Here is a 15,975-nt window from a genome sequence, read left to right as displayed (position 1 = left end):
TTCAATAGCAGAAACTCCTCTAAATGTCCAACCAGGAGCGGACTGAACATCTGGCAGACATGGCATTTCTCCGCTGGGCTGATGTGCTTTTGGGCCGATACATCTCACACTTTTGTTTCATTTTTTGTCTAAACGGCCCATAAAACTCGTACATCGACGGCCCATTATTATAGTTGTGCTTAATTGTCGGCACTGGGGTCTCTATGCTGGTGTAACGCATCTGTCAAAAAAAGTCAGCGTAGGATTTTTATTTTATTTTTAGGACCGACGCAGAGAAATTGCGTGAAAAAAGAAACAGGCCCTTCAGTGATACAGTGTAAAACACATAAATTAACACTTAATACCTTAAAGCTGCAGTCCGTAGCTTTTTTGGGTTAAAAATTATCCAAAATAATTTTTTGAGCAAGTACATAACCAGCCAGTGTTCAAAACTCTCTGCTTGCCTTAACTCGATTCAAAATGGTAAGCTTGTAATAATGTTTTTAACTCCAGTGGTACTGGTGGATTTCCACGGGACATTTGAGCATGTCTTTGCGTCATTACGTCACATCTGTCCACATAAAGAAGGAGTCTCGGCTCATAGAGTGTGAGGATGTTGGTGGTGGAGTGACAACTGGAGATTCACCCGTTGTAAAACACGAAAGACTTCGGACTTGGGAGAAAAAAAGAGACTGCAACCGGGCCCATGCGAAAACAAGGACAAATATCGGAAGGGCTTAAATGTAGTCACACAATGCTGATGTTGTTAACATTAACAATTTGAGAACAAAGTATAATTTGCACGGTTTGATGTGATATGATAAGCGATCGTTAGATTTTATTCGCACAATTTACTGCAATGCTTTTTTCCCTTAGTTGGTCAGACTCAGAACAAAAGTGGATGTTTCTTACTTGTTCAGACGACATTTCCCAGTGAAAATTCTTATGTTGGTCATACTTCCAAAAAGTAGAATCTGTGATTGCGAATGGACAGTATCCACACCACCAGTGCGGTGATTGACAGCCTTACATTCTCCTCAAAACATTGGCTTCATCCGCGCTGTGCCATGCCGAGACACAACGCATGTAAAGTTGATAATTCTGTGTATAACTGCAATTGCAGATTTCGAACAGAGATGGCGACAAAGAGGAAAAACTGTGGACTGCAGCTTTAATTTACTTTCCTAATGCAGTCCCTTGCAAAGCATGCTGGGAACTCCAGATCCACGGTTCAGGGCTGCGTTTAGCATCATAACGCCCGTTTCACACATACTCCGTTTGCAGTGCGTATGAGGTGCGTATTTTTTTCCGTACCCATGTTAGCAGGTTAGAGCTTTCACACTGCACACGGATGCGGTCCGGCGATCCGTTCCAGGAGCGGTGCGTATACAGCAGTGCAGAGATCATTTCCGCACCGAGTCTATTTCTGCTGTGCTGCACGCGCTGAATTAAAGTTATGGTTCATGGTCAAAATGAACACAGATTGACATGAAAATGTAATAATTTCATCATAAATGCATTTAATTAAATAAAATGTAGTAATATAATAATAAATGCATTTAATTAAATGCTACTATTTTTCACAGTCATCTTTTTACTTTAAGACAGGGGTAAAGCAAGGAAAACTACAATTTACTGCGACAAGGCGACATAATGAACAACACTCATCTCATTCTTGGTTAAAAACAAGTTATTTGTGACATGCAAGATTTATTGTATCTAAAGATTTAAATTATGCAAAAGAAAAGGTATGAATCTGCTGTTTTTGTCAATTTTAAGTACATGGTTAAATATTTTACCACTTGCTTGAGGAACTTAATAATCTGTATAGAAGCAATGCACTGAATAATACGTTGTTTAATTGTGTTTAAACGTGAATACTTCTATTATAGAGTGTATGTGTACAAAGAGAATCGCAATGCTGACAAAATTGCTGATAACTTCTGGATTTGAAATTAAAATAGTGAGTATGTGTTTGTGGTAAAGCCGCGGATCAGTTACGCACAGCATATTTGAATCATTATAGCACTATATCAAAATAAAGCACTATAACGCGTGCTGCTCCTGCACCGCATATGCACTGCAACACACACTGCATACGCACTGCAACACACACTGCATACGCACTGCAACACACACCGCATACACACTGCAACACACACCGCATACGCACTGCAAACGAAGTATGTGTGAACCGGGCGTAAGCCTGAAGTAGATCGTAGAGCACACAGGGAAAGATGTTGGCAGTTTATGTTAATGTCTAATGTTCAGTTCTGTTGGACATTTCGAGTTGTTTCTGTTATTGAATGTTGTGTTTGTGCTGAAGAGTAGCGCTTGTGCTCAGACTGTGGACTCTCAGTGTTTTATACTCACTGACATCTGACTTTATATAGTGATTCATTATATACAGTGTGCATAATGATGAACAACACTGTTAATCCAACTAAACTCAGTTATTTTCAATAAATTCCATTAAGTTGTATAGATAATATTGTAGTGGCAAGTTTTACAGGGACAAGCAACACTCACATTTTCTCCACATTTTAGTCCAGTTTAGTAAGAGATATAAGATTATATTATTATATTACATGTTTACTTACATCATAATAAATGAATAAAGTGTGTGAAAGGTTTGATATTGTGTAGTTTGTGATCCTCCATCAGCAGCTGCAGTTTCTCTCAGCTGTATCAGTGCAGTCACTGTGACGTCTGACTGACAGAGGTTTTTGTACGACTCTTTATCACTGTGTGAACACATCACTGTGTCTACTCTGACAGTAATAATCTCCTGTATCTTCAGTCTGGACTCCACTGATGGTCAGAGTAAAATCACTGCCAGATCCACTGCCACTGAATCTAGATGGAGTTCCAGTATAACGGGATGATGTCACATATATGAGGAGTTTAGGAGCTTCTCCAGGTTTCTGTGAGTACCAGTGTAACTCATCACCACCAAACACTCTACTGCTGGTTTTACAGTTTATTCTGACTTCTTCTCCTGGTTGAACTGCTGTTATTGATGGACTCTGAGTTACAGTATATTGTCCTCTACACTCTGAAAAAAAATATATATATATATATAAATATATACATGATGATATACAGTATATGATAAACATACATATTTCACATTTTAAGAAAATATATAAAATATATAAAAGATATAATATATAAAAACTGTATTACACAAACCTTGAGCAAACAGTGCAATGGTCCAGATGAAGATGTTGATTGTGTTCATTGCTGTAGTTTAGTCTTGTGTGATGATGAAGAGTGTGTTCTGTTCTGCTCTCAGTCATGAAGTGTTAAACTCACAGCACTATAAACACTCTCAGAGCACTGAAGCATGTGCTGACAATGCAAAGAAGTGGGCAGGATTTACAACAGCTTGTGCTGATAACAAACTAATATACACTAGAGTTACAGAATCATGACTTTATTTAGTATTTTTATTGTGACTCCTGAGACACTGAGGATGTGCAGATGAACGTCCATCTCTGTGTCCATATTCAGTCATGTGACCATCATCACTGCTACACTTCCACTAGATGAACCGCCATCACTAAAGTAAGATCATGAATCATGAGTCTGTTCAGAAAGTATCAGGACTGATTGTGAATCTCTAATCAGAGTTCATGGTGTCACTCCATCTATCATGAAGCCTCATGTGTGTCTGAAATCATCAAATGGAGAAGAAACAGGCTGTTAAAGATGGAGACATATTAGAGCTTGTTCACGTTTCATGATCTTGTGTGGAGATTCATAACCAGTCCAGATACTTTTAGAACAGACCTTAAATATGAAAACATGCTTGACTGTGTAGAACATGTGTAGCAGTCATAGCTGCCTCGTTAATTTTGGTAACAACCCGAGTACAAATGAGTGGTAATTAGATCCAGGTGCGCTATACTGTAGGTGCGTGAGTGTGTGTGTAAGGAAGCTATTGTGTTGTTGGAGTGCGTTGACTGCTGCAAACTTGGACGCCATCTTTTCGAATTGTTCCCTTATGGGGATTTTCGAGCTGAGCTACGCAGCATTTGGGTATGTTACCATGAATAAATAAATATTTAATGTGGGGTGAGCTGTTGGCTATATGCATTCTGTTGTTTTTAGTATGCATCCTGGGCTGTTTATCTCGTGGTCTGACGTTGTTGTAAGGGCTGATTTGTTAATAATCAGGTGTAATGGGTGGATATCCGCGAAAGGATTTGTTTATATCGTGTTCCCCTTTGTTGTAGCTGAAGAGGCCAAGAGCTGGTAATATGTCCGTGTGATGACAGCTGATTGGGACCTGTTTGGTCTTTGCCTTCGTTGACTTCAGTATTACTGTTGTTGCGTGTTGCCGCGACGTTCCGTCTTGCCTCGCCTCATTTGCGCCTGCTTGACCAGCCCACATCAAGTGAACTTGACATCGGGAGATTGTGAGACCCGAGTATTAATCCGTGTGGCCATTTGGCCACCTCCGCACTGTTTCAACTGGAAGACTGTGTTTGTGGGGTTTGTATGGTATAATTAGATTGTTGTGTGGATGAATTCATAAGTTGATGTGAGTTGTTTGAGTGCGTTCGTTTATTGTTGGAAGTGTGTGCGAGCGTGTGTATGTATGAGTGTGTTCGCGTGAGAAATAAGTATTAATGGTTGTGAGTTTGCGTGATCTTAAGGAGTGAATTTATATTGTTGATGGACCAGGTGCAATGTGATTGCATCTGTTATTTTGTTGCTTTTGTATTTTGTTGATCAACTTTGTATTTTTCTTTTTCTCTTGTGTTTATTGATTTGTGACAATTTGACGTTGATTTTGTTAACTTTGTTGGACGGGCTAAGGAGTGCTGACCACTCTAGGTCCATGTTAATGGGTACCCATACACAAAAGAAATATATGTAAATATATTTTATAGTGTCAAAAATATATGTGGCATATATTCCAAATACATTGACATTGTCCACTTATATTTATCATTTTGAAATATATTCTGAAATATAACAAAAATATATGTGTGAAATATACAAAAGTGTGAAATATATTTACATTTATAACATGTAATGTAAAATATATGACAAAATATATGGTCAAAAAATGTTTAGCTTGCTAAAGAAGGGTCGAAAATGTATTTTGATCATAGTAATTCCTCTACCTTTTCCCCAATACACAACAGTAGTCTACCATATTTCACTACTGTATTATGACACACAGCTATAATAAATACTGTACTTACATTTAAATGACTGCAATGTAAAATAACAGATAGTTGCTTTCCTAGGACTATTAGGCCATATTAGGTGGCATGTACCTAACACTAAGTGCAATTATTAGATTTATTGTTGTTTTATTGACATCTTTCCTAAAGTCATTTAAATATTGAAAATATGCACAATATTTATGATGCAAGTATAGCAGTGACACTCCAACAGTGAAGTGCACTTAAACAATAGATAGAACTCAGTGTCTAACACTGCATACACACACTATTAAATATCTGTATTAAATTCTGTAAAAATAGGGAAAAAACTCTGCATTCTATGTTGTTTTCTACTGGCCTACTGGTTAGGGCTTTGGGCTTGTAACCGAAAGGTTGCCGGTTCGATCCTCGACCGGTAGGAAAAATGTGGGTGGATGAAGCAGAGCACTGCTCTCCCACATCCACGGCTGAAGTGGTCTATCTAAGAAATAAATTGAAAATGTGCTGTTTGTTTGTGAAAATGTTGACTTTTTAAATTTCAAAATATATTTACATATATTTAACTAAAATATATTTATTGGGCCAATATAAAATATTTGCATATATTCCAAAAATATATTCTGAAAATATATTTAAAATACATTTCTTTTGTGTATGGGTACCCTTGTTCACTGAGTGATTTGGTTCTTCTGAATTTTGTCACTTGAATGCACGTGTGCTTGTGGTGAAGTGAGTACATTAGTGTACGTTTGAAGTGCGTAGTGAAGTGTAATTGGGTAGGTTGGTTATTTCTCCTTGCCATCTGACGTGTTACTTTTGATTTTTTTTTCTGATTTTTTTTGTTTATTTTTTTTAGTTTTGATTTTGGAAGCCATATTAACCCCTTGTGTACTGAATTGTGTGTGTGTGTGTGTGTGTGTGTGTGTGTGTGTGTGTGTGTGTGTGTGTGTCCTAGCTTTTATTCTAGTCATAATAAAGTATTGTTTTTTTTTTATATATATATATATCCACGTCTCTGCTCTATCTTTGTGGGAACGAACCTGGGTGTCCTTATTGGACCATTATTTCCCTGGGTGAAATTCCCAGGGTGGCGTAGTTGGTGTTGTAATTATAATTGAGTCCAAAATAACGAAACCTACCTCTTCGGTGGCTACACATGCAAAATACCTTTTATATTTACGTTGTTGACACTTTCTATTGACTTTGGCTCTAATATTCAATAAACTCATTATTTGAAGAGATTTTCACTGAAGATTGAAGTCTGAAGCTGCAGGTTTTTCTGTGAATCATGATGATTGATCTGCATATGAAGAACAGAAGCATCATTATGAGAAACTCCACAACATCATCCATGATCAAAGAGGTCAAAGGTCACCTCAGAGGTCACAGCTCATCAAATATATTTCTTTAAACAGTGTTATATCAGAAAGCATTTAGTCAAATCTGAATGAGTGAGTGTTGAGAAGAGCTGAGGATCTTCTAATATCAGTGTGTTGAAGTGTTGTTTCTCTCTCTCTGCTGGAGTGTGTGTTCACTCGAGTGGAATAGAGGTTTTTGTACGAGCGTTTCATTAGATTGTATCACTGTGGTGGACTTTCGGTGGAGGAACTAAACTGGTGATCGGTAAGTCTGTCTATTTAATCACCTAATAAAAAAATACAATTTAGATTTCAGAAAGTGTTTTACAGTTGAAACAAGAACAACATTTATTAATAATAATGATTATTAGATATTGTGGTGATACTTTACTTGAAGCCTTTATGTATAATGCATTATAAAGCTATCAATAGCGTATGTTATAATGTCATATATGTTTTCATAAATAACTGTAACCAAATTTAAAATGTTTTATAATATTTTCAAATTCCTTGTTACATCTAGAATTGGTTGTTTGTCATGAGTTTTAGTGTATTATAATTTTTTGGAGGTGTAACAATGAATAGATAATATTATATCTATATGTGTTAAAACCTTGGTTACAATTATTGAAGAGATTATACATGCATTATAATGTGAAAAACAATATATAATTAATGCATTAAAAATGTGTTTTATAATGCAATATGTATAAAGGCTTTAAATAAAGTGTTACTGATATTTTTGTATAATTATTGAATCTGAAACAATGATATTATTATAAGAATAACAAAAAAAATATATAAAAAATGACATAAAACTCTAAACATATTTCCACACTGTGTCTCACTATGAGTTTAATCAGTTTATTACAGGTTTGTTTTTCCTTCATTTATTTCTACACTGAGTTCATATTTAGTTCATCTTTTATTGTAGAAATCATACATGGAAAAAAGAGATTTGACATCAGAATGTAAATGTTGCTGCTTTCTGTAGTTCAGTCAATGATACTGAATCTCTTTTGCTCATGTTGTGCTTATAATTCAGTGTTTTGTTCATTCTGTGTGATTCAATTGTGTTTTAACTCTGTTTGAAATTGAGTTACATTTTCAGTTCAGGTGAATATCTCAAAATGTAAGATATTTATGTTCAGAGTGAATAATTGCTGGAATTAAAGCAGTCAGATCAGCCCGATAATAGATAATATGTGTTATAACTGCTGTTACACTTATTGATTAGATCATACATGCATTTTAATGTATATAGCAGTGCATAATTAATGCATTAAAAATGTAATTGTGTGTGTGTGTGTGTGTGTGTGTGTGTGTGTGTGTGTGTGTGTGTGTGTGTGAATGTGTTGTGTTTGTCTCCTGCAGCTGGTCCCACAGTGAAGCCCTCAGTGTCTCTGCTGCCGCCCTCTTCTCTGCAGATCTCTGGAGACTCAGCCGCACTGCTCTGCCTGCTCAGCTCTTACTCTCCACAGGGGGCGCTGGTGAGCTGGACACTGGACGGGTCAGAGGTCACCGAGGGGGTTCTGACCAGCGCAGAGAGCCAGCAGGACGGCCGCTACAGCCGCAGTAGCGTCCTGACCCTCAGCAAAGCACGCTGGGAAGAGGGAGAGCTGTACGTCTGCAGAGTAACACATGATGGAGCTCCTCATGAGGTCTCGTTCCACAAGAGCTCTGAGTGCTGATGTTTCTCTCCTGAAGATGAGCCGTATCTGAGTGTCCTGTGTCAGGCAGGATTCACATGAGTCTAGTGCTGCAGCTGTAGTGATTTACAACTCAATACTGAAACTGAGTGTGTGTGAGTGTGTGTGTGTGATCTTTCAATCTGCTGTGTTTGCTGCAACATTCAATAAAGCTTCTCAACAAGTTCACTTTGTGTCTGACAACATCATTCAACTAACAGATGAAGATGCAGGTGCTTTTCAGAAGGTTGATGTAGCAGTAAATGTCAAATAAAGCTCTTGGGGTTTGAACATGGTCTCTGGAGACAGAGCTGCTCTATTCTGAGAGGATCACAATCACTCCACCCTGACAATGCAAATGGGGTTTTCAGTCTCACTCTCTGATTGGTTACATGATCTGGACTGGAACACTTTCACTTCTGCTTTAGTGAAGCAGCGCAGACAAACTGATCATTTATAGGAGATTAAAAACTTTATTATATAAAAATATCATAAAAAAGATCAAGATCAAGAATCAGCCGTTCTGACACTAATTGTTACATAATCATAACATTTATAGGCGATGGTGTAAATATACTGTATATGAAAATGTTATTAAAAATATAATACATGATCACAAATCAAGAATCAGCCGTTGTGACAGTAATTGTGTAAGAATGTAAAAGTTTGTGTGTCTCAAATGGAAAGCATCACGTCCAGACAGCAGAAGTGACTGAATGCAGTCTGTTCAGTTTGATTGACAGGATCATATATTACACCTAAAACATGATGATCATATTGAAACACTGACTCATTCTCTTCATAAACACAAGATAGTCTAGATGGAAATAGGGGTCCATGCGCACCCCCCGGCTTTTTTTATGCCACCTGATTTTTTAAAATCCTTAAAGTGTCTATTTTCAGAATCTGCCAGGTACCAAGCTGAAATAATATCCCAAAGGCTTCATTTTTAACCCTTTGCTGCACCCGACCGGAACCCGTAAAATCAAAAAATTATATAGAAAGTGGCATAACAATTGAAGTAAACAACATACAGAGACAAATGAACACATTTTCCCATACAATTCTGACCCCAGGAATTTAATGGAATGGTTATTTTTAACATTTGACAACATATTGACCCTATTTCTGGACAAAAATAGCAAAAAATGGCCAAATATGTGTAGAGGATCAACTATATTTTCGTTTTCTCAAGCGCATAGGGTGATTTTTTTTTCACAACCTGTTATTTCTTTATCATTAAAGTGTCTATTTTAAGATTAAATTGGGTACCAAGCTGAAATAATGTCCAAAATGCTTCATTTTTAACCCTTTGCTGCACCCGACCAGAACCCGTAAAATCAAAAAATTATATAGAAAGTGGCATAACATTTGAAGTAAACAACATACAGAGACAAATGAACACATTTTCCCATTTAATTCTGACCCCAGGAATTTAATGGAATGGTTATTTTTAACATTTGACAACATATTGACCCTATTTCTGGACAAAAATAGCAAAAAATGGCCAAATATGTGTAGAGGATCAACTATATTTTCGTTTTCTCAAGCGCATAGGGTGATTTTTTTTTTTCCACAACCTGTTATTTCTTTATCATTCAAGTGTCTATTTTAAGATTAAATTGGGTACCAAGCTCAAATAATGTCCAAAATGCTTTATTTTTAACGCTTTGCACCAAACCCGAAAAATCTAATGTGATATAAAGTGCCATAACTTTTGATGTAAACAACTCACAGAGACAAATGGACACATTTTTCCATACAATTCTGACCCAGGGAAATTGTTATTTGTTATATTTTACAACATATTGACCATCTATAGTCAAAAACAGCAAACAAATCTCATTTGACAATGTTTTTATTATACTAATAGCAGGCTGAAATGGGGTTTATTTGAACCTTTTACTGCACTTATCCTGAACCTAAAGAAATTTAAAATAGCTTTACATTTTAAGTAAACAAAACAAAGCAAATTAACTTAAAAAAAAAAAAAAAACTACAGAAAAAATTCCAAAAAGGTCCAAAAAGTTGACTAACTGCCAGTTTGGGAATGTTGGGATGTTGGGGCTTTGCAGTTGGCAGTTGGTGGCCGTTGGTTGGTACCTGCAGATCGCCATCTTCCACTGCTCTCTCTTTTGGAACAATTTCACTAAGTATTTGAAACTATAAGAACTTAAAGTAATTTTTCAACATTTTTTACTATAATCACAGGCTTTCGGAAAGCAAGAAGCTATCATATCTACATAGTATCCGAGATATGAGACTCTGTGAAGCAGCCAGTTCACCATACCGCATGATGGATATTTGTGAACAGATACCATTAACATTAGAGGACTTGCCTTTGGATACATTTGGCTATCACCAATACTGCTATAAAAGCTTGCAGGGAAAATAGATCGTTTACAAGTGTCAAAGGCTTCTACATCTGGTGAATCATCATCATTGAAAAAGGACTCTCCGCACCATGTCAAATCTCTGTCAATTCAATCTGAAGGAGCTCCAAGGAGGTGTTCCTTCTTGTTTCCCAATCAGTACATTTTCTGTGACAAAGCAAAATCCAAGTTCAAGCGCAAGACTGAAGAGCTTACAAAGTTTCAAAGTTGGAAACATAAGGAAACAGCCTGGAAAGTTATTGAACCTAGGGCACAGGAATTAAAGAAAGAGGCTCTTTATCACAAGGTGCAGGACAAGGACCTTTTTGCAATGGAAGCTAAGTATCATCTATCATGCAGAAACAACTTCAACACAGAGTTCCAAACCCATGAGCGTGGAAGGGAGAGAGCAGACAACATTGACAGCCTGCAGGCCCAGAAGATAGCAGCACATAACAAGTCGTATTGTGTGGTAAAGGATTACATTCTTTGGAATGTGATTGAATGCAAAGAGGTTGTCCAGCTAAGACCCATGTGCAACTTGTGCATGAAGACATTGGAAAATCAAGGTTCCCTTTCGAGAATGGTCACTTCGTATTGCGTAGCTAATACACAGTGGCAAACTCCTTTCCTCGAGAATATTAAAGCTAATAATTTAAATCGCAGTAGCTGCACAGCGAACACAGCAGAGCGTCTAGCCGCTGCGACACTCAGTTCTAAAAGAGTCAAATTAAGCGAACGTTGTTTCAAATGCCTTGCCCCTCGTGCACCTCGTGCAGAGCACTCATACACGAGGAAGATGGGCACTCAGAGTGTGCCACGTGCCTGGGACCCACCCACACTGAAGCTGCACTCTCTGCTGCGGGCTGCTCTCACATCTCAACGCTGCGGACATGGCTAGCTCTCTTTCGAGACGGCGACACCGCTACTCCTGCACTTCCCTTTCCGGCACTACTTCAGCCGCGGAAGAAGTGCCGCAGCCAACGACAGCCCGGGCACATGGAATTAAGGGAGCCCACGCCGGCTACGTCCCCGTGTGCCTCACTTTCTCCATCTCAGTCTACTTCGCCGGTCCTGTTCACTCAGGCAGACCAACGCCCCTCTCCCTTCAAGTGGCAGGTCTCGTCTCCTTCGGCGGATTGCACAAAGAACACGACGACAGCCTCTCCATTGCTGCCTCTGAGGAAGAGTGGATGGCCTCGGTTGACCCCGCCCTCTCACAGTCTGGTGCTAGCGCTGCTGCTACCGGAACTAATTCGGACGCTGAGATGCTGCGTATCTAGCCTGGGAAAACCCAGACAACTTCCGGCAAATTTAGATTTGCTCTGCAAGTAGTCTGGCAAAGAACTCATTCAAGCCCATTTCTAATCCGTCGAAATCACGGCACCAATCAGAAACGTTGGGGCGGGCTTTACACGATGACGATCGCTCTGATTGGTTTTAGGTCTAGCCTATCCAATTGCGCCCAGAGGCATTTGAGCGACGTCCGTTGGTGAAGCGCACATTATTATATTCAAATTGCAAACACATGAGGACAGTCTCCATGAAAGACCCACTGGCAGATGAACGTGCTACTACATTTCTCTCCGAAACGGTAGGAAATTAAATTAGATTTAATAGAGCATTTTAACTGTGACAAGATGATTGACAGGGCAGTTTACGTGACAGGATGCACGCGGCAGATCCGTCCGATAAAGATGACGAAGTAGTATGTCCCAAAGCTTGCCTACTTTTTTGCTACACATTCAAAAGTAAATACCTTTTCTTCTAAAAAGAGTACATACTTTTATGGCGTAGTGTAACTTAGGTGAATTGGGACGCAGCATATGGCTTTACACGATGACGATCGCTCTGATTGGTTTTGGGTCTATCCAATTGCGCCCAGAGGCATTTAAGCGACGTCCGTTGGTGACGCCCCTTTGGAAATGAGTTATTAATGAAGCTTTGCCAGACCATAACTCAGTTACTACTGAGAATGGTCTGGTTTTAACCAGGCTACTGCGTATCCTCACTGTGGCCGTTTCAGACCTCAGTCTCAAATGGGCCTCGTCTGAGGAGCCACCTAGAAGCCGGCTGGATGGATAGTTTCTGCCTGGGTGCCAGCAGGCCCCCGTCACAAGCCAGCGCCTTTTTCCCTGATGCCCACGACAAACTCACAAAATCATGGCGTGCGGCGTACTCAGCATGCACGAGCGCTTCTACTTCTGCCACGCTCTCCTCTGTTGACGGCGCAAAGGTTATGAGAAGCTGCCACCGCTCGAAGAAGCAGTTGCCGCCCATCTATGCCCGCCCACTGCTGTTGGCTGGAGATCCAGAGCGCTTCACCCTTCTAAGCCCTGCCGAAACACTTCAGCTCTTGCTGGACGCGCCTTTTCTGCTTCCGGTCAGGCTGCATCAGCTCTACACACCATGGCGGTGTTACAGGTATTTCAGGCCAAGCTTCTCCAGGCAATCCAGCCCTGCCCTGCGGCTGATACCCGTCATCGCTCAAGACCAGCTAAGCGCTACCCGCTGCCCCGGTGCCAAGGCCTGCGACCTCGTGTTGTGTTGGACCCCGAGCCGCCGAAGCCCTCCTAGCCACAGGAGGGAAGAGAGAGGGTCTGAGTCTCACTCTAGCCAGACAGCCCTCGAAAAGAGCTCATTTAAATCTCGCAGCTCCCTGTTCAGTTCAGGTGGCTGGAGATTTTTATATTGAAGTCAATGGACCCGTTGCACGGGTCACAGCGTTTTCACAGCGACCCAAATAAAGCACAAAAAGAGTATGTTTCATGGGTAATCGGTCCCCCTTCACTAGGCGGCCCCACCTGTTGTCACTCTATCTCTGTGTCGGGCCTGTCATAGCCCAGAAGAGAGAATGTGCACAAAACACAACACAAGGGTATTATGCTATACTAGGCAGCCCAGCCCCAATGTATATTCAAACCCTAGCCACAAGGGCCCAGGTCTAGCAAGCCATCCCTGTAGTGTCGAAATGGGTTTTGTACATTATAAAGCGAGGTTACTTGTTCCAATTCGCTCGCAGACCCCCACGGTTTCAGGCGGTCGTCGGGACCTCGGTGAGAAGCGGCGTGGCTCATGTGCTTCTCACCTAAGTGCAAAATCTGCTAGAAAAAGGGCGTTAGAATTAGTCCCTCCGCGCTGAGCCGGTCAGGCTTTTACAGCCGTTACTTCCTTGTACCAAAAAAGGACGGTGGCACTTGCCCCATTCTAGATCTGAGACATCTGAACAAAGGTTCGCCCGGGGGATTGTTTTTTTACGGTGGATCTGAAAAACGGTTACTTTCACATTCAGATAACGCCCCATCACAGACCATTCTTGAGATTCACCTTCGAGGGGCAAGCTTATCAATACACGGTCATACCGTTTGGTCTGTCTCCAACAGCCCGTACTTTCACAATGTGCATGGACGCAGCGCTTTCTCCCCTGAGGCAACGAAGTGTGGTTGCTGAACTATCTCGACGATTGGCTCATTATGTGTCAGTCAAAGACCGAATTATTGACACACAGATCCATGCTCCTCAGCTATTTGGAATGCCTGGGGCTCAGGGTAAATTTTTCCAAGAGCAAACTATTACCCAGCCAGAACGTAATCTTTCAGGGCACAGTTATCGAGTCCTTTTTCAATGATGATGATTCACCAGATGTAGAAGCCTTTGACACTTGTAAACGATCTATATTCCCTGCAAGCTTTTATAGCAGTATTGGTGATAGCCAAATGTATCCAAAGGCAAGTCCTCTAATGTTAATGGAATCTGTTCACAAATATCCATCATGGGGTATGGTGAACTGGCTGCTTCACAGAGTCTCATATCTCGGATACTATGTAGATATGATAGCTTCTCGCTCTCCGAAAGCCTGTGATTATAGTAAAAACTGTTGAAAAATTACTTTAAGTTATGACTACAAAGGTATATCATAATTAAAGTTTCAAATACTTAGTGAAATTGTTCCAAAAGAGAGAGCAGTGGAAGATGGCGATCTGCAGGTACCAACCAACGGCCACCAACTGCCAACTGCAAAGCCCCAACATCCCAACATTCCCAAACTGGCAGTTAGTCAACTTTTTGGAATTTTTTCTGTGTTTTTTTTTTTTTTTTTTTTTTTAAGTTAATTTGCTTTGTTTTGTCTACTTAAAATGTAAAGCTATTTTAAATTTCTTCAGGTTCAGGATAAGTGCAGTAAAAGGTTCAAATAAACCCCATTTCAGGCTGCTGTTAGTATAATAAAAACATTGTCAAATGAGATTTGTTTGCTGTTTTTGACTATAGATGGTCAATATGTTGTAAAATATAACAAATAACAATTTCCCTGGGTCAGAATTGTATGGAAAAATGTGTCCATTTGTCTCTGTGAGTTGTTTACATCAAAAGTTATGGCACTTTATATCACATTAGATTTTTTTGGGTTTGGTGCAAAGCGTTAAAAATAAAGCATTTTGGACATTATTTGAGCTTGGTACCAATTTAATCTTAAAATAGACACTTGAATGATAAAGAAATAACAGGTTGTGAAAAAAAAAAATCACCCTATGCGCTTGAGAAAATGAAAATATAGTTGATCCTCTACACATATTTGGCCATTTTTTGCTATTTTTGTCCATAAATAGGGTCAATATGTTGTCAAATGTTAAAAATAACCATTCCATTAAATTCCTGGGGTCAGAATTGTATGGGAAAATGTGTTCATTTGTCTCTGTATGTTGTTTACTTCAAATGTTATGCCACTTTCTATATAATTTTTTGATTTTACGGGTTCCGGTCGGGTGCAGCAAAGGGTTAAAAATGAAGCCTTTGGGACATTATTTCAGCTTGGTACCTGGCAGATTCTGAAAATAGACACTTTAAGGATTTTAAAAAATCAGGTGGCATAAAAAAATCCAGGTGGTGCGCATGGACCCCTATTTCCATCTAGACTAAGAGTGATGTTGATTGTAATGATATAGTGTTATTAGTGTTTGGATCAGTGGCAGAGGTTTGACAGTTGATGCTGGAAGGCCAAGAGAGCATTACAATAGTCCAGTCTGGAGAGAACAAGAGTTGTGTAGCTCTGATAGGAAGGGCCTGATCCTCCTAATGTTGTATAATGCAGATCTGCAGGACCGGGCAGCTCTAGAAATGTGCTCTGTGAAGTTTAACTGATCGTCAATCACAACTAATACTTAGTATACTAATACTATACAGTCTACTAATACTCTAATGAGAGTTAGTGGACATTGTTGTATAGTCACGTAAATCAAGAGATCACATTCAGGTAACTCATGTCTCTTTGCTAGCATTGCATGTACAAAAACAACTTTCTCTCCCTCTTACATGCAAACCAGTTCCCCACATAATACAACAACTCAAGACTAAAGACGGGCGCACACTGTGTGATTTATAATAGTCCTTTACGATTGTT

This window comes from Abramis brama (genome assembly GCF_963993115.1).
Source record: "Abramis brama genome assembly, chromosome: 20".
Classification (NCBI taxonomy): Eukaryota; Metazoa; Chordata; class Actinopteri; order Cypriniformes; family Leuciscidae; genus Abramis; species Abramis brama.
This window is presented reverse-complemented; position numbering follows the sequence as displayed.